Source organism: Capricornis sumatraensis, chromosome 15, assembly GCF_032405125.1.
Source record: "Capricornis sumatraensis isolate serow.1 chromosome 15, serow.2, whole genome shotgun sequence".
In the NCBI taxonomy this organism is placed as follows: Eukaryota; Metazoa; Chordata; class Mammalia; order Artiodactyla; family Bovidae; genus Capricornis; species Capricornis sumatraensis.
In genome coordinates, this window is record NC_091083.1 from 86,025,702 (window position 1) to 86,049,185 (window position 23,484).

A 23,484-nucleotide genomic window follows, 5' to 3' on the forward strand; every position below is an offset into this window, starting at 1 on the left:
ACAAGAGGAATCGCACCACGTGGTGCCTCGGGCCGGGTTCTTCCTCCCAGGCACCCAGCCTCTTCTTCAGCCAGAGGATCCCTCCTCTGAGCACTGGCTTTCCTGCCGAAGCTGGGGAACAGACTGTAAGGTTTTACTGAGGCACCTTCTCTCAGCTCCTGGGGCTCTGTACATCTGTTGATTTTGTACACACAGTGGCACACTTGGGGAGGTGTGCTCAGTCACTTGGCCGTGTCCAGCTGCTTGTTACACTATGGACTTCAGCCCTCCAGGCTCCTCTGTCCATGGACTTTTCAAGGCAGGAATACTGGAGTGGGTTGCCGTTTCCTCCTCTGGGGGATCCTCCCAACCCAGGGATCGAGCCTGCATCTCCTGCTTTGGAAGCTGGGTTCTTTACCACTGAGCCGCCTGAGAAGGACTTCCCATCAGTGTGGATGCAGGGCCAAGCTCTCTAAACGATCCCCCTCACTCTCTGGGTCTGGCCCTCTGGCTGCCTCGCTGGCCTGCCACTCATTTCCGTGCTCCTGTTCACCTGGCCTCTCTAGTTTTAGGGTCCCACTATTCCTGTCTTTACTGACTGTGCTAAATAATGGTATCTCCCACCATTAGCCGTGGTCTACAGGAAATGGGCTTCCCTGGGGGCTCAGAGGGTAAAGAATCTGCCTGCAGTGCGGGAGACCTGAGCTTCGTTCCTGGGTGGGGAAGATCCCCTGGAGAAGGAAGTGGCAATCAGTCCAGTGTTCTTGCCCGGGAAGTCCCCTGGACAGAGGAGCCTGGCGGGCTGCAGTCCATAGGGTCGCAAAGAGTGGGACACGACTGAGCGACTAACACTCACAGAGAATGGACCCTGAACTTTGTCCTGAGGGTGTTTCTCCCAGCAACACATCCCCCAGCGCCTGGCAAAGCGCTTGTCTTTCTCGGCTCCCATGGAACAGAGTTATCGAGTGGGTTTTCCAGGCTCACAGAATGTGCCCGTCACCACCGCCGCCGAGCCTTCTAGCCCGCCCCTCCAGCTGAGCTGAGCCTTGTAGCGCACTCCTCCAGCATCGGCCCTGGCCTGGGCCGCCCCGCCCCCGGCCCCGCCCCGCCCCCCGGCCCCTTACTTGCTGCGCCCTGCGCTGCTCCTAGGTGCCCCCGGCCGTGTATGCTGGGCATGGTTGGATCATCTCTGCTACTTTCCGTGCATAACGAAGTGAGCCATTTGAAGCAGCCCCCACCTGTCACCAGTTTCTTCCCTCAGAAGCCCAGGTGGGCTGCGCTGGGCCAGCGGCAGAACCACCTGGGCTGATGCCAGATGTCAGCTGGACGGAGCTCTCCTCTGGTGACTCCAAAGGAGAATTCCCTTGCCAGGTCCTTCATGATGGAGACTTTAGAAAATACGTTGGAAAAATTCTGGATTCAAGTGCTTTCGCCCCTGAGGTTGTGGTTCTGGCCGGTCCTTCCTCCCTTCCTTCTTTCCTCTTTCTTTTCCTGTCCGTGCTTACCCAGGTGAATCTGCTAATTGTCTCTATGATGCGTGTCTGCTGATGACTTTCAGTTCAGTCGCTCAGTCGTGTCTGACCCTTTGCAACCCCATGGACTGCAGCATGCCAGGCCTCCCTATCCATCACCAACTCCCAGAGCTTGCTCAAACTCATGACGTTAGTGATGCCATCCAACCATCTCATCCTCTGTTGTCCCCTTCTCCTCCCACCTTCAATCTTTCCTGGCATGAGGGTCTTTTCCAAGGAGTCCGTTCTTCACATCAGGTGGACAAAGTATTAGAGTTTTAGCTTCAGCATCAGTCCTTCCAATGAATATTCAAGACTGATTTCCTTTATGATTGACTGGTTTGATCTCCTTGCAGTCCAAGGAACTCTCAAGAGTCTTCTCCAACACCACAGCTCAAAAGCACCTTGCTGACTTTTAAAGCTTCTTGATTTTGCTTTTAACTCTAACTTCCTAGGGGGTCACCCTTGTGTCTGCATGAATTTATATCAGCCAGCAATTGCAGAGTTTATGCTCACTTCAGCTTGAGTCAGTAAGGCTTCCATCTGTACACATGGATTTGTTTCCAGGAGAAGCACATTCAAGGTTCAGAAGGTTTTCACTCCTGCCCTAGAGTTCAGTTGCTACCGGGTCCTTTCAGGTCTGTGCAAATGTTGCCGCCTCAGTGTGTGGCTGGCCTGGGCCCCTCCCGACACCATCGTCTGTAATTGCATCCTCAGCCTAGAATACGCTGCCCTGACCTTGGATCCTCAGGAGGCTGTATCCAGTGGCCTGCCCCGCCTGACCAATTGCTGCGTATTCACTGCTAACATCAAGGCTGCTGGCTTGGCCACAGCCTACTTCTCCAAGCCACAGAAGCTCCTTCAGTCAGGGCAGAGAAGCTGCCAGTCTCCATGACCTATCTATTGGGCGAAATTTGCATGCCTATCAAGCTGGGAGCAGGCCCATCTAAATTCCTACCATTCTTATCAAGAGTAGAGGAGGTTGTTCACAATTCCCGCTTCTCAGATTGCCCTGTGATGCTGGTTGACTCCGAGAACACTTGAGCTGTTGTGTTTACTTGGCCATCTCTCTGGCTTCTCTCTGGGGAGAGGATTTGCCCGGCTCCTTGCTTGATCGTGGTTCAGCCTTGGGAGACTTCTTTTCGAATCTGTGATTTATCTCAGATTAAATTAGAGCCAGTTCAAGTTGCCTAAAAGCAGGGAACCGTAATGAATAGAACTAGGCTTGTTTCCCGAGGCAGCATCTCAGAAATACACTTTGCTTTGCTCATTTCATAAAGTTTTACAAAGTGCTTTAGGTGAAGGACTTTTGCCTTCTTTTCAAATACATGCAGGTGAGTTCTTGACTAAAGAAATCAGGAACCTCCTAAAGGGAACTGCGTGGTGAGACTGAGTATCTGCTTCCGTTAGCTCACACGCACTGCTGACTGAGGGCAGTTTCTGTCTGAGGACTCTGGCAATGTGAGGCTTCGAGCCTGATTAGAGGGTCCAGGTACAGGACTGACCTGGCGCTCCCGCGATTGTGACCTGTGCTGTCACTGTTGGGCCCAAGTTTGATCCCTGGTCGGGTCTGGGAATGAAGATCCTGCAAACTACTTAGCAAGGGGGAAAGAATGTCCCAAGTGTGAGAATGCAAACCAGATATCAGTTGCAGGCCAAAAGTGATATTTGAAGCCCTATTTGAAAGGCTACCTTATGAGAATGCTTAATACTGGAAACAAAATATTTGGCAATGTCTCCAAACCACTTTATTCGAGAAGGAAGAGCATACCATTCTGAAAGGAAATCTAGAAAGAAGGCACCTCCATTTCCTCAGAACATTAGAAGCAGGGTTCAGAGGCTGGTTTGAGACTTTACAAAGGCTCTGGCGGTGGGGTGGGCTGCTTCCTGCTAGCAGAGGATTTCGGGCCCCCTGCACAACCCATCAGAGCTCCAGCAACAATCAGGTGTGTACTTAACAGCTGGGGGAGGGCAAGGACTTGGACTGGATTTAAATAGCAATGACCTTTGAGTAGAATTATATCTCCATTTACCAGGTCACTCAAAAGGCAAATGGGAAAATCTAAAAAAATTCACTTGAGGCTCTTCCTTTTTGTTTAGCAAATTAAGCATAATTACGTGTCTAGACATGATAAAAAACATTCTTTCCTTCACAGATTTGCATCTGAGCTCCAATGCTCTTGAAAGTCCACCTGAAGTTCCTTTTCTTTGTCAGGAAGGTCAGCATGCGTACAAGAATCATTTGTTTTAATGGTTCTATAGAAAAACATGAGTGGTTCTGCTCTGAAGCTAAACAGGATTCTTCCTCTGAGCAAGTCATGGAGGGGTCAAGCCACTTCCTGGCTGCCCTTCAATGAGCCGCAGGAGAGGCCTCTTCGGAGAACGCTCGCTCTGCGGCTGGTCTTCCTGGTCTTGAGGAGTGTATAGATGTATCCTCAGAGGAACTTCCGTGGGCACTTGTGTATTCTAGAATGTAATAAATGCTTGGGCGTGTGAGTGCGGCAAGAGGTAACGGTAATACACAGGCACCTCTTTATTCTAGTCTTTCTTATAGTTTCTCCCAGGCATCAGTTCCTTCTTACATATCCACGGTATCTACAGATTGTCAGCCCCCAGTCGTGTTTACGGATGTGCAGTGTTTCCCACGCCTCTTTTGGATGAAAGAAGATTCATGATGAAATCCAGTGCGGAAAGGCCCAGTTTATTTGGACTCATAGATATGAGTGAGTGCATATGTGTGCGTTTCTGCACACGTCTGTCTGTGTGTGTCTGTGTGTGTGTACTAGGAAATGGATACACTCCAGTCAGTAGGTAAGGCAAACATCTCGTCCAATCAAAATTACCCTTGAAAATGTATCGCAGAATATCCACGGCTGCCAGTTTTTCCTCCGGTGTTGGAATAGTTGCTCTTGAGTTGAACACCAGATGAAGCAGGTGAATTGTGTTTAGGGACCAAAGCCAATGAACAAACGACTGACCTGTATACACTAGGATCGTCGTCACACAGTGTGAGGGATAAAGGACTGAGGCCAGAGGAGGGAAACCACATTCGTGCCCCCACATCCTGCTTGCTTCAGGGCTGCCAGGAGCGAGATACAGCCACCCCAATTTAAATTAGCCTTTTATCTCATTGTAATTATTATTTTTAAATTAGCTGCTGAGCACACATAGGTGAATTGTATTGGTCTAAGTGTGTGTGGTGTGCCTACATGACACACACACTTCGGAATAGTGGCGACACATGCGTGTCGTCTTCCACATTCTCCTAAAATCACTTTTCCCCATGGCCGAATTCCGGCCGGCTGAGCCATCTCTGAGAAATCTCCCCTGTCAAACGTGCAGCTCCAACGCACTCTACTAAAGCGAGTTCAACAAGGGGGCGTCCTCAGGAGCTCTGTAATCAGTCGGGTACACTGTCCTGTCCCTTGAGTTACCCTGATCATTTGAATGGTTTGATTTCCACAAGATTTGAAATTGCATATAAAAAAGAACGGTGAGGGGAAACCCTGGGAGGAAGTCAAGGATACTTTCAGATGCCAGATGAAAAGCGGTGATAGACTCCCTCAAGTAATCAACACTCAGCTTTGTTTGGAACACAATCGATCCTGTCAGGGCTAAAAACCCATCTGCCTTCACTGTTGATATCCCCAACAAGGAAGAATAATTAGAAAATTCCTTAATCAGTGTTCCATTTAATCTTCCATTGTCAAGGTAAACACTTTGATTAAAGTAAGTAGCACTCAGGAGTAACTGCAAACCGATTTGAATTTCCATAAACTTATTTAATTTTCTTGCCTTTCACCATCTCAGGCAATATGGCCCTTCCTGAGGCTTTCAGGAACCGGCAGGGATTTTCAGCAAAGCAAGTGAGGTGTTGGTTTTCACCAGGATCTGAACCCCGAGGAGCAGACCGTCAGCCTTTCTTTTCTGCTGAATACACAGACGAGTTCAGAAGCCATCTTCAGGGTGCTCCTGCTAGCAGGGTCCGCCTTCAGGGACCATGAAACTTCCTTTGTAGTTCACACGAGGTCACTGGGGAGTGTAATGCAGGGCGCATTCCTGGGCCCACTGTTGGCTTTTGGTTCCATCACTGGGTGGTGGCAGAGTTCAGGTTTCTGAATTTCTATCTCCCCAGGAATTCTAAAGCAGAAATACTAGCTTTTCACTTCACCTCTGACTCCTGTTTACCTTATCACAGCTAATAGTTGTTGGTAGAGTCTGGGCCAAAGCAGCTTTGGGACTCAGCCGTTACTGTTGGAAAGCCCCCTAACCTAGGGATATTGTTGTTTAGTTGCTAAGTTTTGTCCGACTCTGTGACACCATGGACTGTATAGCTTGCCAGGATCCCCCCTCCCTGGGATTCCCCAGGCAAGAACACTGGAGTGGGTTGCCATTTCCTCCTCTAGGGGATCTTCCCGACCCAGAGACTGAACCCACATCCGATGCATTGGCAAGTGGGTTCTCTACCGTCTAGCTGCCCAGCAGCCCCGCTTAGAATCGTGAGTCCCACGATGTTATCTCGGGGCTTCCCTGGGGGCTCAGCTGGTAAAGAGTCAACCTGCAGTGTTGGAGACCTGGGTTCGATCCCTGGGTTGGGAAGATCCCCTGGAGGAGGGCATGGCAACTCACTTCAGTATTCTTGCCTGGAGAATCTCCAGGGACAGAGGAGCCAGGTGGGCCACAGTTCATGGGGTCGCAAAGAGTTGGACACAGCTGAGCGACTAAGCACAACACACTGTTATCTTTTATCTGCTTTCTTGATTTTAGCCTCTTACTCATTCATTCATTTGTTAGACAAGTATTTCTTGATCACTTACTATATGCAAAGCAGTTTTAGGTATACTGGGCATTTAGGAGTGAAAGACAAAAATATTGGTATCATCAGGGGCTTATAGCCAAGAAAATGGAGACACACAAGAAAGAAGTACCTGGGTATTTAGAATATCCAGAGTGATGAATATCATGGAGAAAGTTAAAGCAGGGATCAGGAAGAAAGTGTGGGGGGCAGGTTCTGATTTTAAACTGGATCGACTTGATAGTTGGCGAGTTAGGTCTCTGAATGAGTTCGCCTTGTGGCTGGGATCACTCCGTTCACTTGAGCTTTGCACTCTGCTGGAAAGTAAAGCCGACAGAGGGAAAAACAGAGGGAGAGAAACTGGCTCAGGCAACTTTGCCACAGGCCCTGAGTTCAACCATGCCTCTATTTTTTTAATTTATTTTAATGAAATGTAGTGGATTTGTAATGCTGTGTTAGTTTCTCAGTTCAGTTCAGTTCAGTCGCTCAGTCATGTCCGACTCTTTGTGACCCCGTGAATCACAGCACGCCAGGCCTCCCAGTCCATCACCAACTCCCGGAGTTCACTCAGACTCACGTCCATCGAGTCCGTGATGCCGTCCAGCCATCTCATCCTGGGTTGTCCCCTTCTCCTCCTGCCCCTAATCCCTCCCAGCATCAGAGTCTTTTCCAGTGAGTCAACTCTTCGCATGAGGTGGCCAGAGTACTGGAGTTTCAGCTTCAGCATCATTCCTTCCAAAGAAATCCCAGGGCTGATCTCCTTCAGAATGGACTGGTTGGATCTCCTTGCCGTCCAAGGGACTCTCAAGAGCCTTCTCCAACACCACAGTTCAAAAGCATCAATTCTTTGGTGCTCAGCCTTCTTCACAGTCCAATTCTCACATCCATACATGACCACAGGAAAAACCATAGCCTTGACTAGAAGGACCTTAGTCGGCAAAGTAATGTCTCTGCTTTGAATATGAGTGTACAGCAAAGCGGTTCAGTTGTACATGTGTCTAATGGCTTACATCTGCTAACCCCGAATTCCCGGTGCATCCCTCCCCAGCCCTCCTCCCTGCTGGAAACCACAGAGTCCGCTCTCTCTGTCTGCGAGTCTTTTTGCTTCATAGACAGTCCATTTGCGCCATATTTTGGATCCACACGTAAGTGATGTCACACGATATGTGTCTTTCTGACGACTTCATTTAGTGTGACCATCTCTAGGCCCATCCATGCTGCTGCAACGGCATTGCTTCATTCTCTTCATGGCTGAGTAGTATTACATAGACCACTTTAAAAAATTAATTTATTTATTTTAACTGGAAAATAATGCCTTTACGATACTCCAGTGGTTTTGCCATTCCTCAACATGAATCACCCAGGGGTGCATGTGCCCCCCACCCTGAACCCCCTCCCACCACCCTCCCCACCCCATCCCCCTGGGTTGTCCCAGAGCACTGGCTTGGACTGCCCTGTTTCATGCACCAAACTTGCACTGGTCGTCTGCTTCACATATGGGGATAGGCACGCTTCAGTGCCATTCTCTCAAATCCCCCCACCCTCGCCTTCTCCCTCAGGGTCCAAAAGCCTGTTCTTTACACCTGTGTCTCTTTTGCTGTCTTACATTAGGATTTTTGTTACTGTCTTTTTAAACTCCATATATTTGCACTAATATGCTGTATTGGTGTTCTCTTTCTGATTTACCTCACTATAATAGGCTCCAGTTTCATCCACCTCATTAGAACTGACTCAAATGTGTTCTTTTTAATGGCTGGGTCATATTCCATTGTGTGTATGTACCACAGCTTTCTCATCCATTCGTCTGCTGATGGAATCTAGGTTGCTTCCATGTCCTGGCTATTGTAAACAGAGCTGTGATGAACATTGGGGTGCACGTGTCTCTTTCAGTTCTGGTTTCCTCGGTGTGTATGCCCAGCAGTGGGATTGCTGGGTCATAAGGCAGTTCTATTTCCAGTTTTTTAAGGAATCTCCACACTGTTCTCCATAGTGGCTGTACTAGTTTGCACTCACACAAACAGTGTAAGAGGGTTCCTTTTTCTCCACACCCTCTTGAACATTTATTGCTCGTAGACATTTTGATGGTGGCCATTCTGCCTGGTGTGAGATGACACCTCATTGCGGTTTTGATTTGCATTTCTCTGATAATGAGTGATTTTGAGCATCTTTTCATGTGTCTGTTAGCCATCTGTACGTCATCTTTGGAGAAATGTCTATTTAGTTCTTTGCTCCACTCTTTGATTGGGTTGTTCATTTTTCTGGTATTGAGCTGCATGAGCTACTTGTATATTTTGGAAATTAATTCTTTGTCAGTTGTTTCCTTTGCTATTATTTTCTCCCATTCTGAAGGGTGCCTTTTCACCTTATAGTTTCCTTCATTGTACAAAACCTTTTAAGTTTAATTAGGTCCCATTCGTTTGTTTTTATTTCCATTACTCTGGGAGGTGGATCATAGAGGATCTTGCTGTGATTTATTTCAGAGAGTGTTCTGCCTGTGTTTTCCTCTAAGAGTTTTATAGTTTCTGGTCTTACATTTAGATCTTTAATCCATTTTGAGTTTACTTTTGGGTACGGTGTTAGAAAGTGTTCTAGTTTCATTCTTTTACAAGTGGTTGACCAGTTTTCCCAGCACCACTTGTTAAAGAGATTATCTTTTCTCCATTGTATATTCTTGCCTCCTTTGTTAAAGATAAGGTGTCCATAGGTGCGTGGATTTATCTCTGGGCCTTCTGTTTTGTTCCACTGATCTGTATTTCTGTGTCTGTGCTAGTACCATACTGTCTAGAGCACTGTAACTTTGTAGCATAAAGTCAGGAAAGTTGATTTTTCCAGTTCCACTCTTCTTTCTCAAGATTGCTTTGGCTATTCCATGTTTTTGTGTTTCCTTACAAATTGTGAAAAGATTTGTTTTAGTTCTGTGAAAAATACTCATGGCAGCTTGATAGGGATTGCATTGAATCTATAGATTTTTGGGGGTAGTACATTCATTTTTAGTATATTGATTCTTCCAATCCACATACATGGTATATTTCTCCATCTATTTGTGTCCTCTTTGATTTCTTTCATAAGTGTTTGATAGTTTTCTATGTATAAGTCTTTGTTTCTTTAGGTAAACTTTTTCCTAAGTATTTTATTTTATTTTATTTTTTTTTGTTGCAGTGGTGATTGAAATTGTTTCCTTAATTTCTGTTTCTGTTTTTTCATTGTTAGTGTATAGGAATGCAAGGGATTTCTGTGTATTACTTTTATATCCTGAAAGTTTACTGTATTTATTGATTAGCTGTAGTAATTTTCTGGTGGTGTCTTTAGAGTTTTCTGTGTAGAGGATCTTGTCATCTGCAAACAATGAGAGTTTTCAATCTTCTTTTCCAATCTACATTTCTTTATTTCTTTTTCTTCTCTGAATACTGCAGCTAGGATTCCAAAACGATGTTGAATAGTAGTGGTGGGAGTGGGTGCCCTTGTCTTGTTCCTGGTTTTAGAGGAAACACTTTCATTGTTTTGCCGTTGAGGATGATGTTTGCTGTGGGTTTGGCATCTAAGGCTTTTATTATGTTGAGGTATGTTCCTTCCATACCTGCTTTCTGGAGAGTTTTTATTTTTTTATCATAAATGGATGATGAATTTTGTCAAAGGCTTTCTCTGCATCTATTGAGATAATCATATGGTTTTTTATCTTTCAATCTGTTAATATGGTGTATCACATTGATTTGTGAATATTGAAGAATACTCGCATCCCTGGAATAAAGATAGCTTGGTCATGATATATGTTCTTTTTAAAATGTTGTTGGTCCTGTTTGCTAGAATTTTGTTAAGGATTTTTGCATCTATGTTCATCAGTGATGTTGGCCTGTGGGTTTTTTTGTTTTGTTTTGTTTTTGGTGGCATCTTTGTGTGGTTTGGTGTTATGGTATTGGTGGCCTCATAGAATGAGTTTGGGAGTTTACCTTCATCTGCGATTTTCTGGAAGAGTTTAAGTAGGATAAGTGTTAGCTCTTCTCTAAATTTTTGGTAGAATTCACCTGTGAAGCCATCTGGTCCTGGGCTTTTGCTTGTTGGAAGATTTTGATGACAGCTTCAATTTCCATGCTTGTGATGGGTCTATTAAGATTTTCTATTTCTTCACAGGAGGAGAACGGTATGACAGAGGATGAGATGATTGGATGGCACCACCGACTCGATGGATATGAGTTTGAGCAAGCTCCGGGAGTTGGTGATGGACAGATGAACAGGGAAGCCTGGCGTGCTGCAGTCCATGGGGTCACAAAGAGTTGGACATGACTGAGTGACTGAAATGAACTGAACTGAGTTTTGGAAGATTATACTTTTCTAAGAATTTGTCCATCTCTTCCAAGTTGTCCATTTTATTGGCATGTAATTGCTCACAGCAATCTCTTGTGATCTTTTGTATTTCCTGTGTTTTCTGTTGTGATTTCTCCATTTTCATTTCTAATTTTATTGATGTGATTCTTCTCCATTTTTCTTGATGAGTCTGGCTACCGGTTTGTCTATTTTATTTAGCTTCTCAAAGAACCAGCTCTAGTTTTACGGATCTCTAGTCTCCTTCATTTCTTTTTCATTTATTTCTGCTCTAATTTTTATGATTTCTTTCCTTCTACTAACTTTGGGGTTCTTCTGTTCTTTTTCTAGTTGCTTTAGCTGTGAAGTTAGGTTGTTTATTTGATGTTTCTCTGGTTTTCTGAGGTAGACTTGTATTGCTATGAACCTCCCTCTTAACACTGCCTTTCCTGAACCCCATAGGTTTGGGGTTATGTTTTCATTTTCATTAGGTTCTATGCATATTTTGATTTCTTCTTTGATTTCTTCCATGATCTGTTGGTTATTCAGAAGTGTGTTATTTAGCCTCTGTATGTATGTGTTTTTCATATTTTTTTTTCCCTGTAGTTGACATCTAATCTTACCACATTGTAATCAGAAAAGATGCTTGAAATTATTTCAATTTCAGGGTTGGGAACTCATGTACACCTGGGGTGGATTCATGTCAATGTATGGCAAAACCAATACAGTATTGTAAAGTAAAAAAATAATTAAAACTAAAAGGAGTAAAAAAGTTAAAAAAAAATTTACCTAGGTTAGATTTATGGCCCAGGGTATTTTTTTTAGAAATACATTTTATACGGAAGCTATTAAGCCCACTCCTCCATTTTTTTAGTGAGACAAAGCATTAAATTCCATTTCTGATTATATAAAGAATGCATTGTATTTGTCCTTTTCAACCAAATATTCTAACATAAACTCTGACATTTATGTTTCAGAAATAAAACCTAGTTTTCTTACTCACTATGTAAGAATATTATAGAAAATACAGGAAGGCTCAGGTTAAAAAATAAATCTTAGACGATCATTGCAGTGTTTTGCTAAGTATGGCTTATTTGAACCAAACTCTATTGTTGTGTATTCACAGTTTTTTTTTTTTTTTTTTTATCGCTGTTGTTGGCAATGCCTCCCAAGAAAATTGTCAGAAACATCTTTGAGGTGAATTCTTCCCCATCCATAGTTATTTCCTTTAGGATAATCACTGGAAGTGGAATTGCAGGCTCAAACAGTATACACGTATCTGTGCCTTTTGAAATGTCAGTTTGGGCTCAATTACAATTGTTACCAGTTTTGAGCACCATTGCAAGTAGATTAAAGTGCTTATTTCCTTATACATTCAACAACAGAAAATGGAAAAAAGTTTTACTCTTTTTCTTATCAAATCAGGGATATCATTATTTTATACGCATGCATTTTTCATTCCATGTAAGATTCCTTTTTCCACTCTATTAAGAATTTAATAGATTTCTTCCTTTGTGAATTGGCAGTTCCTTGATTCCAACGCCTTTAAAATGTCTGAGTGCCTATCCTGCTGTGACTGGTCTCTAAGCGAGCCTCTTTGCGGGTTTTGCCTGCAGGCGGCCTTCATGCTGCGCAGGCTCCCCTCTAGCTGTGGCGCGCAGGGGCTCCTCTCCGGTGGTGGAGTGCCGGCTTCTCTCTGCAGCGGCCTCTCCGTTTGAGGAGCAGGGCCTCTCGGGCGCTGGGTTTCGATCGCTGCGGCCCGTGGGCCAGTAGGTGTGGCTGCCGGGCTCTAGAGCACAGGCTCGGCAGCTGTGGTGCAAGGGCCTCGTCGCTCCGCGGCACGCGGGACCTCCGAGACCAGGGACCGGACTGCTGTCTCCTACACTGGCTGGTGGATTCTTTACCGCTGAGCCACCAGGCAAGCCCTCTAACTGACTTTTAACAGTGCTTTATATATTAATTGTGTTCCTTTGTTGATGAAAAAATTTCAGATTTAAGCATTGTTATTTATTGTGCCCAAAACAATAAGTTCTTCATATACCATTTAATTTTCCTGCTTTAGTAATAGGATCTGTTATCATGCTTTTCTCTTAGTTACACACTGTCCAAGATTTTCACTTAACCAATGATGGAATTGCAATTTAGAGAAATGAACCTGTTGGAAATCACACAGCAAGGAAACAATAGGTTTGGAGTTTCAAGTCAGGTCCATTGAATCCAAACCTGTGTTTAGCATGATGCTAAGTTGCTGCTGGGGCTTCCCTGGTGGCTCAGAGGTGAAGAATCCGCCTGCCAGTGCAGGAGATACAGGTTTGATCCTTGGGTTGGGAAGGTCCCCTGGAGAAGGCAGTGGCACCCACTCCAGTGTTCTTGCCTGGAGACTCCCATGGACAGAAGAGCCTGGTGAGCTACAGCCCATGGGGTTGCAAACAGTCAGGCAATTTAGCAACTAAAACAACAGCACAAGTTGCTGCTGGTTCTTGTTTCCTCTCTACTTCATAGTTCAAGAATCAGCAAACTACATTCCTCAGGTCAAATCTGGCCTGCCACCTGATTTTTTAAATAAAGTTTTATTGTAACCCAGCCACACAGTCATTTGTTGTTACTCTCCTGTTACAAAGGCAGACTTGAGTGGCTGTGACAGACACCTCATGCCCACTCTGTGGAGCCGTGAAATATTTCCCATCCGGTCCTTTACAGCACAAGTCTGCTGACTATTGCAGTAGCTTTTTGCCCTTTGGAAACGATGCAGATATTGGAGGTCCTGAATCTATCTTCTATCTCTCCATATCTTCGTGTTCTCTCAACATTTCTATTTAGAATTAAGTAAACTGCTATCATGCTTTTATTTTAGCTATATGTGGTGCAAAAATGTGATACGTTGCCTCTACTGATACTTTCATTTAAAAACTAGCTGCATTTTTATTTCCAAAATATCTTATTCTCAGTCCCCTATTTCTTAGCATCTTGCCTTGTTTTAATGATGCAGAATCTTCTTGAATGTCATTAAAAGTACTGTTTATCTTTTTAAAGATGTTATTTTGAATGAAAGCTGCTTTCTTTATGAGGATTGCTTCTGGTATGTAATCAGGTGTTTGTATGAATTTCTGACTTTGTCGTTGCTGGAAGTCACTGTGGAGCTCTCTCAACAAAGGAATTGTTGCTAGTCACTCAGTTGTGTCCGACTCTTTGGAGATCCCATAGACTGTTGCCCACTGGGCTCCTCTGTCCATGGAATTCTCTAGGCACAATACTGGAGTGGGTCACCATTTCCTTCTCCAGGGGATCTTCCTATCCCAGGGATCAAACCCAGGTGTCCCGCATTGCAGGCTGATTCTTTATTATGTCTATGGTCCAACTTAAAAACCCAGGTGGGTTTTCCTTCCATTGGCCTCCCAGTTCCCTCCTGCACACAGGTATCCTCAGCCTACTGCCCACGTGCCAGCTCTGCCTCTGATGTTGTTGTAGGAAGCTGGACCGTGTGCATGTGTGTGCAAGCACATGTGCTGAGGTAGGTTGTGATGTCTATTCCTAACCCTCTCCCTCTGTGTTACAGGTAAAAATCCCCTGGATATTCACTGCTGTGAAAATTTAGTGTGATTCTGTGATATTATGACCTATGAATATATATATGAAATATATATTTGGTGACTAAAGTAGATGTGTATTTAGGGTACGTGTGTGTGTGGGTGTGCGTGTGTGTGCGTGTGTGCGTGTGTGCGCGTGTGCATGCATGCGTGTGTGTGTTTGTGTGTGCGTGTGTGTGCACATACATTCAGTGGTGTCAGACTCCTCGTGACCACATGGACTGTATGTAGCCCACCTGACTCCTCTGTGCTTGGGATTCTCCAGGCAAGAATACTGGAGTGGGTTGCCATTTCCTTCTCTAGGGGATCTACCAAACCCAAGGATGGAACCTGAGTCTCCTGCATTGCAAGTAGATTCCCCACCACTGAGTCACTGGGAAAGCCCCCTGTCCGTGCTAGATGCTGTAAAATTGAGTTGAATTCTCATATACCATGCTGGTGTCTGAGATTTGCTTGTTGCGTGGGGTGCCCCACACACATGTTTTGAAATTGGGTGCAGGAACCCTTATTGGTGTCTAAGAAGGACTCATCAGGTGGATAGATATGTTTCCTTTCATGGTGATGTAATGGAATTTATTTTGGCAAATAGTCTTTGTTCTTTGAGTAGGAGGTTGGGTCCTTCCCAGGCGTCAAGGCAGGTAAACCTCTATTCTCTGTTCCTTCTTAGTGTTTAATAGAAATAAATCTGTGGGAACATTTAGGTTGGAAGAATGCATTATGCAAGAGCTGATTGTTCTTCAGTTCAGTCGCTCAGCCGCGTCTGACTCTTTGCGACCCCAGGAATCACAGCACGCCAGGCCTCCCTGTCCATCACCAGCTCCCGGAGTTCACTCAGACTCACGTCCATCGAGTCCGTGATGCCATCCAGCCATCTCATTCTCGGTCGTCCCCTTCTCCTCCTGCCCCCAGTCCCTCCCAGCATCAGAGTCTTTTCCAATGAGTCAACTCTTCGCATGAGGTGGCCAAAGTACTGGAGCTTCAGCTTCAGCATCATTCCTTCCAAAGAAATCCCAGGGCTGATCTCCTTCAGAATGGACTGGTTGGACCTCCTTGCAGTCCAAGGGACCCTCAAGAGTCTTCTCCAACACCACAGTTCAAAAGCATCAATTCTTTGGCGCTCAGCTTTCTTCACAGTCCAACTCTCACATCCATACATGACCACAGGAAAAACCATAGCCTTGACTAGACAGACCTTTGTTGGCAAAGTAATGTCTCTGCTTTCTAACATGCTATCTAGGTTGGTCATCACTTTTCTTCCAAGGAGTCAGTGTCTTTTAACTTCATGGCTGAGTCACCATCTGCAGTGATGGTTCTTAGTATGTAGTATTTTATATGAAATGCGATAGAACTTGTTAGGTAAGACGCATTTGCTAAATGAGCTGAAGCAGCAGCCGGGCCGTGAAGCTGGAACACGGTGTGTGGATCAGCAGTGAGGAGGGCTCCTCACACAGCGCCCGAGACAGGGCACATGGGGAAAGCTCGCTCCCGGCTGCGTGCCGCGTTCCAAGGGCTATGGACAGGCTCCTCTACCTCAGGAAGATGGCAAACGTGATGGAGAATCGTCTGGAAATAGAGTCACAGTGTTGAAGATTGTTTTCAGATTTTGTTGGGGCTTCCAGATGGAAAATAGAACAATAATATGAGTGACTTTAATCAGTGGGAAAAAAAATATGAATGATGAGAAGTTACAGGGAGACATTTCTTGGTTTATATTAAGTAATATCATCTATATTTATTTTTAGAAAGAGATGTCCTTCTAACAGAGATATCCCCAAACTGAATAGGTCATGTTCTGAAAAACATTAGATCATTTTAGTTAAGAGGTTAATTTGAGATTAAAGTAAGCTTTGATTTGAATCCCTAAGAGTGAACGGAGGGCAAATTACCAAACTTCTATGAGCCACTAGTTCAAAATTCTCACATGTACCCGGGTATTCATTGAAACACTATTTACAATAGCTAGGAAATGGAAGCAACATTATCAAGGCTTCATATTATTGATAAAACAACCTTATCATTCCATTGGCAGATGAATGGATAAGGAAGTTTTGGTACATATACACAATGGAATATTAGTTAGCTATAGCTATAGCTGTTTCCATTGTTTCCCCATCTGTTTGCTTTGAAGTGATGGGACTGGATGCCATGATCATTTTCTGAATGTTGAGCTTCAAGCAACGTTTTCACTCTCCTCTTTCACTTTCATCAAGAGGCTCTTTAGTTCTTCTTCACCTTCTGCCATAAGGGTGGTGTCATCTGCATATCTGAGGTGATTGATATTTTTCCTGGCAATCTTGATTCCAGCTTGTGCTTCTTCCAGCCCAGCATTTCTCATGATGTACTCTGCATAGAAGTTAAATAAGCAGGGTGACAAGACACAGCCTTGATGTACTCCTTTCCTGATTTGGAACCAGTCTGTTGTTCCATGTCCAGTTCTAACTGTTCCTTCTTGACCTGCATACAGATTTCTCAGGATGCAGGTCAGGTGGTCTGGTATTCCCATCTCTTGAAGAATTTCTACAGTTTCTTGTGATCCACAAAGTCAAAGGCTTTGGCATAATTAATAAAGCAGAAGTAGATGTTTTTCTGGAACTCTCTTGCTTTTTTCTCTAATCCAGCGGATGTTGGCAGTCTGATCTCTGGCTCCTCTGCCTATTCTAAATCCAGCTTGAACATCTGGAGTTTCATGGTTCACATGATGTTAAAGCCTGGCTTGGAGAATTTTGAGCATTGCTTTGCTAGAGTATGAGATTTGGGTTCCAAAATCACTGCAGATGGTGAATGCAACCATGAAATAAAAAGATGCTTGCTCCTTGGAAGAAAAGTTATGACCAACCTAGACATCCTATTAAAAAGCAGAGACATTACTTTACCAACAAAGGTCCATCTAGTCAAAGCTATGCTTTTTCCCATATTCGGATATGGATGTGAGAGTTGGACTATAAAGAAAGCTGAGCACGGAAGAATTGATGCTTTTGAACTATGGTGTTGGAGAAGACTCTTGAGAGTCCCTTGGACTGCAAGGAGATCCAACCCATCAATCCTAAAGGAAATCAGTCCTAAATATTCTTTGGAAGGACTTACAACTGAAGCTGAAACTCCATTCCTTTGGGCACCTGATGCAAAGAACCTACTCATTGGAAAAGACCCTGATGCTGGGAAAGATTGAAGTGAGGAGGAGAAGGGGACAACAGAGGATGAGATGGCTGGATGGCATCACCGACTCAATGGATGTGAATTAGAGGAGGCTCCAGGTGTTGGTGATGGACAGGGAATCCTGGCGTGCTGCAGTCAATGAGGTTGCACACAGTCAGACACGACTGAGCGGCTGAACTGACTGACTAGCTATAGCTATAGCTTAGTTTATATGTTTCTACAGTTATAGCTCTCTCTCTCTCTCTCTCTCTCTCTCTATATATATATATATATATATATAATCTTTTTTATAAAAAAAAAGGAACACATTTGAGTTAATTCTAATGAGATGGATGAACCTGGAGCCTGTTATACAAAGTGAAGTAAGTCAGAAAGAGAAAGAAAAATACTGTATATTAACCTATGTATATAGGTTTTAGAAAGACGGTATTGATGATACTACATGGAGGGCAGCGAAGGAGACAGAGATGTGAAGAACAGACTTGGTCTCCGTGGGAGACGGTGAGGCTGGGATGATGTGAGGGAATAGCACTGAAGCGCATACGTTCAGTTCAGTCCCGTTCAGTCACTCAGTCAAGTTCAACTCTGTAACCCCATGAACCACAGCACGCCAGGCTTCCCTGTCCATCACCAACTCCCAGAGTCTGTTCAAACTCATGTGCATAGAGTCGGTGACACCATCCAACCATCTCCGCTCTGTCATCCCCTTCTCCTCCTGCCTTCAATCTTTCCCAGCATCAGGGTCTTTTCCAATGAGTCAGATCTTCACATCAGGTGCCAAAGTATTGGAGTTTGAGCTTCAGCATCAGTCCTTCCAATGAATATTTAGGACTGATCTCCTTTAGGATGGACTGGTTTGAACTCCTTGCAGTCCAAGGGGCTGTCAAGAGTCTTCTCCAACACCACAGTTCAAAAGCACCAATTCTTCAGCACTCAGCTTTCTTCACAGTCCAACTCTCACATCCACACATGACCACAGGAAAAACCATAGCCTTGACTAGATGGACCTCTGTTGGCAAAGTAATGTCTCTGCTTTTTAATATGCTATCTAGGTTGGTCATAGCTTTTCTTCCAAGGAGCAAGCTTCTTAATTTCATGGTTGCAGTCACCATCTGCAGTGATTTTAGAGCCCTAGAAAATGAAGTCTGTCACTATTTCCATTGCTTCCCATCTATTTTCCATGAAATGATGGGACCAGATGCCATGATCTCAGTTTTCTGAATGTTGAGCTTTAAGCCAACTTTTTCACTCTCTTCTTTCACTTTTGTCAAGAGGCTCTTTAGTTCTTCTTCACTTTCTGCCATAAGGGTGGTGTCATCTGCATATCTGAGGTTATTGATATTTCTCCCGGCAATCTTGATTCCAGCTTGTACTTCATCCAGCCTCGCATTATACATGATATACTCTGCATAGAAGTTAAATCAGCAGGGTGACAATATACAGCCTTGACATACTCCTTTCCCAATTTGGAACCAGTCTGTTCTATGTCCCATTCTATCTGTTGCTTCTTGACCTACATAAAGATTTCTCAGGATGCAGATAAGGTGGTCTGGTATGCCCATCACTTAAAAAATTTTCCAATTTGTTGTGATCCACACAGTCAAAGGCTTTGGCATAGTCAATAAAGCAGAAATAGATGTTTTTCTGGAACTCTCTTGCTTTTTCGATGATTCAGTGGATTGGCAATTTGATCTCTGGTTCCTCTGCTGTTTCTAAATCCAGCCTGAACATCTGGAAGTTCATGGTTCATGTATTTCTGAAGCCTAGCTTAGAGAATTTTGAGCATTACTTTACTAGCCTGTGAGATGAGTGCAATTGTGTGGTACTTTGAGCATTCTTTGGCATTGCCTTTCTTTGGGATTGGAATGAAAACTGACCTTTTCCTGCCCTGTGGCCACTGCTGAGTTTTCCACATTTGCTGGCATGTTGAGTGCAGCACTTTCACAGAATCATCTTTCAGGATTTGAAATAGCTCAACCGGAATTCCATCAACTCCAATAGCTTTGTTCATAGTGATGCTTCCTAAAGCCCACTTGACTTCACATTCCAGGATGTCTGGCTCTAGGTGAGTGATCACACCATTGTGGTTATCTGGGTTGTGCAGATCTTTTTTGTACAGTTCTTCTGTGTATTCTTGCCACCTCTTCTTAATATCTTCTGCTTCTGTTAGGTCCATACTATTTCTGTCCCTTACCGAGCCCATCTTTGCATGAAATGTTCCCTTGGTATCTCTAATTTTCTTGAAGAGATCTCTAGTCTTTCTCATTCTGTTGTTTTCCTCTATTTCTTTGCATTGATCGCTGAGGATTCCTTTCTTATCTCTCCTTGCTATTCTCTGGAACTCTGCATTCAAATGGGTGTAACTTACCTTTTCTCCTTTGCCTTTCACTTCTCTTCTTTTTCAGATATTTGTCAAGCCTTCTCGGACAACCATTTTTCCTTTTCTCATTTCTATTTCTTGAGGATGGTCTTGATCACTCCCTCCTGTACAATGTCACAAACCTCTGTCCATAGTTCTCAGACACTCTATCAGATCTAATCCCTTGAACCTGTTTGTCATTTCCACTGTGTAATCATCAGGGATTTGATTAAGGTCATACCTGAACAGTCTAGTTGTTTTCCCTACTTTCTTCAATTTAAGTCTGAATTTGGCAATAAGGAGTTCATGATCTGAGCCACAGTGAGCTTCCATTCTGGTTTTTGCTGACTGTATAGTGTTTCTCCATATTTGGCTGCAAAGAATATAATCAACCTGATTTCAGTATTGACCATCTGGTGATGTCCATGTTTTGAGTTGTCTCTTATGTTGTTGAAGAGGGAGTTTGCTATGACAAGTCCATTCTCTTGAAAAAACTGTTAGCCTTTGCCCTGCTTCATTTTGTACTCTAAGGCCCAAAGTGGATATTACTCCAGGTATCTCTTGACTTCCTACTTTTGCATTCCAGTCCCCTATGATGAAAAGTGTATCTTTTTTAGGTGTTATTTCTAGAACCTCTTGTAGGTCAGCATAGAGCCATTAAACTTCAGCTTCTTCAGCATTAGTGGTTGGGAAATAGACCTGGATCACTGTGATTTTGAATGGCTAGCCTTGGAATGAACGGAGATCTTTCTGTCACTTTTGAGATTGCACCCAGTACTGCCTTTCAGACTCTTTTGTTGACTATGAGGGTTACTCCATTCCTTCTAATGGATGCTTGTTCACACTAGCAGATATAATGGTCAGTTCAGTTCAGTCACTTAGTCGTGTCCGACTCTTTGCAACTCCTTGAACTACAGCATGCCAGGCTTCCCTCTCCATCACCAACTCCTGGAGCTTGCTCAAACTCAAGTTCATTGAGTTGGTGATGCTATCCAACCATCTCATCCTCTATCATCCCTTTTCCTCCTACCTTCAATCTTTCCCAGCATCAGGGTCTTTTCTAAGGAGTCAGTTCTTCACATCAGGTAGCCAAAGTTTTGGAGTTTCAACTTCAGCATCAGTCCTTCCAATGAATATTCAGGACTGATTTCCTTTAGGATGCACTGGTTGGATCTCCTTGCAGTCCAAGGGGTTCTCAAGAGTCTTCTCCAGCACCACAGTTCAAAAGCATCAGTTCTTCAGCACTCAGTTTTCTTTATAGTCCAACTCTCACATCCATACATGACTGATGGAAAATCTATAGCTTTGACTAGATGGCCCTTTGTTGACAAAGTAATGCCTCTGCTTTTTAATATGCTGTCTAGGTTGGTCATAGCTCTTCTTCCAAGGAGCAAGCATCTTTAAATTTCATGGCTGCATTCACCATCTGCAGTGATTTTGGAACCTAAGAAAATAAAGCCTCTCATTGTTTCCCCACCTATTTGCTATGAAGAGATGGGACCGGATGCCATGATCTTAGTTTTTTGAGTGTTGAATTGGTTGAATGTTGATATAATGGTCATCTGAGTTAAATTCGCTGATTCCAATCCATTTTAGTTCACTGACTCCTAAAATGTCGATGTTCACTCTTGCCTTCTCCTTCTTGACCACTTTCAATTTACCTCAATTCATGAACCTAAGAGGTTCCTAAGCAATATTGTTCTCTTGCAACATCGGACTTTACTTCCATCACCAGCCACATCCACAACTGTGTCTTGTTTTCACTTTGGCTCCATCTCTTCATTCTTTCTGGAGTTATTTCTCCACTGATCTCCAGTAGCATATTGGGCACATACTGACTTGGGGAGTTCATCTTTCAGTGTCCTATCTTTTTGCCTTTTCATACTGTTCATGGGGTTCTCAAGGAAGGAATACTGAAGTGGTTTGCCATTCCCTTCTCCAGTGGACCATGTTTTGTCAAAATTCTCCAACATGACCCTTCTGTCTTTCGTGGCCCTCCACGGCATGACTCATAGTCTCACTGCATTAGACAAGGCTGTGATCCATGTGATTAGATTGGGTAGTTTTCTGTGATTGTGGTTTTCAATTTGTCTGCCCTCTGATGAATAAGGACACAGGGCTTATGGAAGCTTCCTGATGGGAGAGAGAGACTATGGGAAACTAGGTCTTGCTCTGATGCTCAGTAAATGTTTAATCCCGTTTTCTGCTGATGGGTGGGTCTGTGTTCTGTCCCCGTTGTTTGGCCTGAGGCACGCTGATCCAGGCCTCCACTGGAGACCCCTGGACACTCACAGGCAAGTCGAGCGCAGTCTCTTCTGGACACACTCCTCTTTTCTCGTGGGTCCTGGTGCGGACGAGTTTTGTTTGCACCCTCCAAGAGTCTGTTTCCCCAGTCCTGTGCAAGTTCTGTAATCCAATCCCACTGGCCTCCAAAGTCAAATTCCCTGGGGATTCTCAGTCCCTTTCCCAGATCCCCAGATTGGGAAATCTTTTGTGGGTCCTAGAACTTCCTTAACAGTGTGAGAATTTCTTTGGTATAACTGTTCTGCAGTGTGTGTGGGTCCTCTGCTCGGTGGCTCTATGATGGGCCACTTATGACCTCCTCCAAGATGGCTTACGCCACATGCTGGGTGACCCGGGTCTGCTGCAGCCATGCAAGCACCATGCATGCCGCCATATGTGAAACTGCGGATTCGATTCATGCGACAGGGCACTCAAAGCCTGTGCTCTGGGACAGCCCAGAGGGATAGGGGGATAGGTTTTTGGTTAGGGTGGATGCATGTATGTATCTGTGGCTGGTTCATGTTGATGTATGGAAAAGCCATCACAACGTTGCAAAATAATTATCCTCCAATTAACATAAATTAATTAAAATACATTCTAAAAGTGATAATAGCTGTAATATTCACAAGTGCTGTTATAATGGTAAAAGTATAATGAAATATTCTTAAACAGCTTGCACATGCATCAAATACATTGAGTATTTGCTGCAACAGCAAATACTCATGAACAGCAAATATGTTCATGTTGCCCTCGATGAGTGGTTAGCTTCCTGTTTCCCAGGTGTATTCAGGTAGAGTAGGGATGTGGTGCCCGGGATAGTATATGGAGGATTCTGATTTTGAATTGGAGATTGGATTAGATTGTTTGGGGGTTTCCCTGGTAGCTCAGACAGTAAAGAATTTGCCTGCCAATGCAAGAGACCCAGGTTTGATCCCTGAGTCAGAAAGATCCCCTGGAGAAGGAAATGGCAACCCACTCCACTATTCTTACCTGAAATATTCCATGGGAAGAGGGCCCTGGTGGGCTACTGTCCATGGGGTCGCAGAGCTGGCATGACTGAGCGTGCACGGATGATGCTGATGATAGGTTTTTGGTCAAGTAAGTTTTGGTCACGTATGAACTGACTTTAATTTGCTTAGGTTTTGGTTTGCTCATTTGTCCCAACAAATATTTACTAACTGCCAGCTACGTACCAGGGCCAGGCTAAGTGCTACAATGCTAACTGATAAAGAGATAAGCTAAATCCTTGCCTCTTAGAGCTTGTGCTTCAGGGGGCGAGGAGATGAGCAATAAACTTAAAGAAGCAAGGAAACATCATCTGCTTTAAATTAGAGGAGAAATAAGTAACAGAGTGTGACGGGAAGGCCTCTGCATGTGAAGCCGCTGAGATGACGGATTTGTTCATTAAAGCAGCACAGCCTAACTCAGTCTGACTAATCCAGTGAGTGACTGTAGTACAGGATATGGTCAGTGATACAGGCAAAGGCCAGATAATACTGGGCTTTTTGATCAGAA